This window comes from Chanodichthys erythropterus, chromosome 10, assembly GCF_024489055.1.
Source record: "Chanodichthys erythropterus isolate Z2021 chromosome 10, ASM2448905v1, whole genome shotgun sequence".
NCBI lineage: Eukaryota > Metazoa > Chordata > Actinopteri > Cypriniformes > Xenocyprididae > Chanodichthys > Chanodichthys erythropterus.
The window spans coordinates 47,017,732-47,023,934 of NC_090230.1; positions in this window are offsets into that span (position 1 = coordinate 47,017,732).

The window sequence follows — 6,203 nt, forward strand, 5'->3', positions numbered from 1 at the left end:
GGCCAACTTTAATAGTGTGATCATGTGAAAGAGGGAGAGAGAGAAAGGGAGGGAAAGTGGGATTCTTATAAATACTTCAGGGCGTTTGGAGAGTGAGAAACCATGGGGTGATGCTCCTGCGAGGTGAACAAGGGGTAACTCGCTCCTCGGGGGGTAAAAATGCTCCATAACCCTGAACTGACCTGGCGTTTTATATAATAAAACAGATTTTCCAGCTCTGACTAAGTTCATTCTCCACGCTGCGCTCGAAGAACGTGTCGAATGGATGTAGCACAAGGAAATAGGAGTGAGCGGATGGGTTGGCGGTTTGAATAAGATCTGTGAGTTCTGGACTCAAGACTGTGAGACTGCATCCTTCAACTGAGCTATCAAGGTCACTGTGGAGGGCGGAAGAGAGGTGAGCTGTGGGTTGCTATTACCGAAGCGCCCCTGGGAAAATACCGGAAGCTTTCAGTCACCACTTAGCAGCTAGTCTCAATTTTCTTTCAATGAGACAATGGATAATAACCGCAGTGAGAAATGACGCTTACCCCGCCTAGATGACAAAGGTACATTATTCTGACTCAATGAAAAGGCTCAGACAAACAAAGCACTCTTGATTTATAGATTATGCATCAAAGCACCTGTGTAAACACAAACACATTGTACACATTCATAATACTCATCCAAGCAGTTCATTCTGCTACAGAACAGTGTACTATATAAGCCAAAACTCCCACAAGTCAACAAACTCTTGATTGGTGAACTCAATCATAAGTGTAAAAAAATATAAATAAATAAATAAATAAATAAATAAAACACACAAATTGCCTGTTTTATCCTGTAATAAAAAGCTTATATGTTCAAAAGTTTGGGGTTAGTAAGATATGTTTTTGAAAGATGGCTGCAATCAAAGATATAGTAAAAACAATAATATTTTGAAATATTAATACAAATTAAAATAACTGTTTTTTATTTTAATATATATTTAAAAATGTAATTTATTCCTGTGATGGCAAAGCTGAATTATCCACAGTCATTACACCAGTCTTCAGTGTCACATGATCCTTCAGAAATAATTCTAATATGTTGATATGATGAACAACGAACATTTCTTATTATTATCAATGTTGAAAACAGTTATGCTTAATATTTTTCTATGACAACGTGGTACAAGTCGGAGCTCTCAGAAAATTGAGTTTATAAGTTTATAAGTGTCAGAATCGTGTAATTACAGTAATTACAAGGGTCAACTGCCATCACATTAACAGTATATAACACTATCAGCACACACAATTCACAGTGTAATAATCAATTCTTAGTCCCCCTCTGTGTAAAATGTGCATTAAAGTGTATTAGAATGTTTAAATGATTCTTACTTCTCAGCTTTAGAATCATATTTCAAGAGTCCTGCCCACTCATCGGGACAGTTTTAGTTATTACAGAGCAGCTCCCCGCATCAGTTCTTGCCAGAGTTTTATAGATGAAAGGCTATGGTGGGATTCTGCAGAAAGAAATAGAGAAGGTCCCAAGCTCTTCAAATCACTCCTTTTTTTACAGTTCTTTTTATTTCATCTCCAGTCCTTAATGACACATCACATGCAAATGAGAGCATGGTGTCTGGGAGCGCATTCCGTAGGAGTAATTTTTCACCGTTTCCCAAAAAACAGAGCATTAAAAAAGTCAAGCGAGCCAGTTTCGCTGTAGGCAATGCAATGCATCAAATTGGTTTACAAACCACACTGAGAGTTTTAAGTTACATAAAATACAAAACAACCCCATTAAATTCTACATAAAACTAAAATAATAAAGCCTCTAGAGGTGTCTGAAGCAAGGAACTGGTGATGATGCTTTCTTCCACATGACTGGTAAGCAGTGTTACTTTATGAGATGACTAGTGTAAGCATGGCTTACTAATTATTAATCGCCAGGCCTGATTCACAAAAGCCTTTAGGCACATGCAAAACATCAGAAAGAGATTGTGATTGGCTAATGTGTCATAACAGGCATTGTAAATTCACTATATGTATAAATAGAAGTAAAAATCTAATAATATATAATGATTTCACCAACTATCCCATTTGTACAACTTACTATTATTATTACGTTTGATGCGAGACTGTTGCACCTTCGATACTATTTTGGACTAGTGGTCAACCAAGGCCAACAAAGATACTTAACACTAAAGCAGGGTTGCAGACACCAAAATTAACCCTGTGTTAAGTGTTTTGAAAAAGGGTCACACATTGATTGTTCACTGTCATTTTTGACCAGGAAAAGTAAGAGTGTAACTTTTTTTAATTAAATGAAATAAAACTTATTTCCCTACATCTATTGGGATTTTAAGTCTTTTAGATCTTATTTACATCTTATTTATGTGTACATTTTTCCACTCTGGATGTTTTATTCATTCAACGACGCATATTTAAAAAAATTGCTTTGCGTTAGGGTCTTTCCCGTTCAAGTCCTATGGTTGGTAAATTTGGACTGAAAAGTCACCAAGTTTTAAACCTCTCAGAGTCAGGAAACCAAAAAAGAAATCAGTCAGAAATGACCAAAAAGCTAATTAGGTTTTATGAAGATACAGGCTAATGCTAATTAGGCTAATGCAATTAAATATATATATTTTTTTTAACATTTACACACACACTGATAGCAAAACATATTTGACATATTTACTTGATTGACAATTTTGCATTATAAATTAAAGCAGTTGGTAATATTTGGAACTGACAGAAAGGAAAGCTAACACGTCTGCCAAACAGCTAAGCAGCTAATTTCAAAATAGCTAAAAACTGGCTAATTTACTGGCTTATCATGAAGCTCAGTGCCTGAGCAAACAAATAAATGATAAAATAGCTCAATTAATAACTAACATGTGTGATAATACAGAACAATGAGTGGCCAGAGGATTGTTAGAGAGGAACTAGAGAACTAGCGATGACCAACACATATAGTGCTTCAGAAACCACTTCCTCTCAGCCCCAAGGACATGTATCATCTCATGCGGTGACATTAAGAAATCAATCTCAGGCAAAACACTACAGCGATTTTTGATTCCAGCCTTCCTGACTCACTTTGCATGACAGAAGCCAAGCTCAAATCGTGCTTGGTTATACTAAATAAATTAAAAGCTGGAAAGGAGCCCAAATAGCAGCGTAAGGGGAGGGAAGATCGATCCAGTTGACAGATCAGAGCCCTCATGGGCATCTTAGGGAAAAGGGGTGATGTACAGGGTGAGAGCTGCCAGATTAAGACAGTCTGAGCAGACAGAGAACAGGGCGCTTTACAAGACCTCTCTGTGGGAGAGGAAGGATTCAGGACAGGTAAAGTGTGAAAAATGCGATGTTCCCAGCAGGCTAAAACTACTCTAAATCCGTGATAGAAGAATAGAAGCTCTGCTGCGTTACTGGAGGATTTGTAGAGGTAGAGCGATGGATTGAAGTTGATGGCAGGAAAAACGTCCCAGCAGAGCCGTTTTCCAAAGGTAACAGACAGGTCATGTTCAGAAGCCGGTTTATGGTTAGACTCAAAGCTTACTAAGTCAATAATCAGTGACTTCCCGTTTGAACGGACAACTAGATGTCTGACTTGGATTCTCGTCCATCTTATATTGACTGACAAGCGGATCACAATTCTGTTTGGGAGCAAAGCCTTTATAATTCTTATCGGCAGTTAGAGTAACTCATAAACGCACTTCCTTTTCCTTCTCTACCCATTTACTTCACATCAATCCTCCTCCTCTAGTTCAACACGTCCAGTATCCCCTTGAGAAAGACTATAGCTTTTATCAGACGGATGTTTGTGATGCTGCAATAGTTTTCTAATTTGGTTGTGACCCTGGTTTATCCACTACAAGTGAAAGCAATATGACATAAAAGTGGATTAAAGGTGTTTCTCTAAGTAAAACTTCATTATGCAAAAATATTTATTCCTATAGGAGCTGTTGCCAGGGATGCGCCGATCGTCAAGTTCATTTCCAGGCTAAATTAGTAAGTTCTAAGCTGTGCCCGAGGCTCTGCCTTTATTTTGATACATCCCATAGAGACAGCCGCTCTCAAGACCAGATCTATAACGCTTTAGAAGGATGTTTACATCTTTATCTCATCATATGAAAGTAAGTGTGTGCATAAGTCTTGAGCTTTGGGAGGATGTTTATGTTTCCTTATCCCACTTGACTGTAGAAATATGCCTGCGCATGCAGCCTATGCTATGCTATGGTCTATCTATCTATCTATCTATCTATCTATCTATCTATCTATCTATCTATCTATCTGTCTTTCCAGAAAAGCTATATTAAATCACAAATTATGTGGAAAATTACTGCCTAAGATTAAAGAAATAATAAACATTTATAACTCTAGTAGGTTATTTCAGAATATCTAAACATGTCTATCAATAATACAAATACAATAATGCAAATACATATCTTTTAAAAGTATGTGGAAAAAAACAAACAAAGTTAACTCATACAGCCTTTTGGGATCATCTGCCATCACATTAAAATTAAGTTCATGTCCTTGAACAGCAAAATAGCACGAGATTCAAACTGCATTCGCATCAAATCACCCGTACATGTAATTATTTCTCCATAAGTCACAAAAGCCCATAATTCAGTGCATAAACACTCACCTTAGAGAATCACAGGTTCAGTCCTCCCTCGTTCAGCCGCTCACCGTCCGCTCTCTTCCACAGCAGACCCGCTGACTGAACGTTCTCGCTCCAGCGTGATGCTTTGAGTGGAGCATCTCTCTCCTGATCACCTCTCTCTCTCTACTTCTCTCTCATCCGGGATGCTGCAGTTTCTGTGTGGTACCTGTTAACGCTGCCCTCTTCCGGCCACTGCGGTGAACTGCAATCATACCACAGTTGCGTAACACACCGTCGTCACTACGCGGCTATTGTCATGGCAACAGAGAACTACAAGCAACAAGGTGAACACAAATACATTTATACAAGCTAAATTAATAGGTTTTAAAAACTTAAAGCTGATTAATTAAATTGATTTAAAGGAACAAATATTGTATAACAATAAAAATAACAAACATAAATTCCAAAATGTATTTTATTTACAACATCAAGTTTAAACAGTAGGTAGACAGTCATTTACAGTGCAGACGTACATAAAAAAACCACTCCAGATGGGTAAAGTTATACTGAATGCACCACATTTGAAATGGTCCAAAAATAAACACATGAAATGAGAAAAACACCTTTAGAATGAAGCAGGTGATGTAACAACACATTTAATATTTGTAATAGCATGTAAATAAGCAATATTGGATAAATCTCAGATGATACTTTGCTGTTAAATATTACTACATGCCTCATTACAAATGTATTATTTATATTATTTAGTAATGTTTATTTTTATCTAACCTTTCAAGCAGCTGACAAACCATGTGAAATGTTTTCACACAAACATGAACATAATCACATATTATGATAGGAAGACATTTTAGTCTGCTAAAATCTACGTAAATAAAACGCGAACAAGGCCTCTGCACATGCGTTTTTGCTTTCAGCATTATAAAGAGCAAGATTTGCTATTTAAAAATCATTTACTCCATGGAATATAAAGAAAGAAAGATGGATAGACTGAATTGACTGTGAAGCAGCAAGTCTGCATGATTCAGGGACTGTCAGCATACCTCAATGTGCTGCTACTTCAACAGGTAAAGCCGTGCACACACTTAACGATTGTAAGGCTGATTATGAATGAAAATTGATATTTATGACTGATCGCGCTCAAACTAGTCCAGTCAGAGCCAGTTGCGTTCAGTCTGCGATTACAGTCTGTGTTCAAATTCCATGTGTAAGTATATAAATCTGCTTTAGTCGCAGGAAACAATCGCTGTATGTTGAGCACAATCTTAGAATGTTTTAGCTAGTTGTTAAATGTGTGCATGGCTTAAGAATATATGAAGAAGTTTAACTAGACCTTATAAATATATGTTCTTTAATATAAATCCATAATATACATTCTAGACTAAATGATCCTGAGGTCAGATTGGTTGATCCTGGGAGGGTTGTTTGTAATCTAGCTAAAACAGATGGCAATCATGCTCCTGAGAAACATGAAAAATATCTTTTAAACATTTGTAATGACCATTATATAACCATTATAATTTTTTAAAGGGATAGTTCACCCAAAACTAAAAATTTGATGTTTATCTGCTTACCCCCAGCGCATCCAAGATGTAGGTGACGTTATTTCTTCAGTA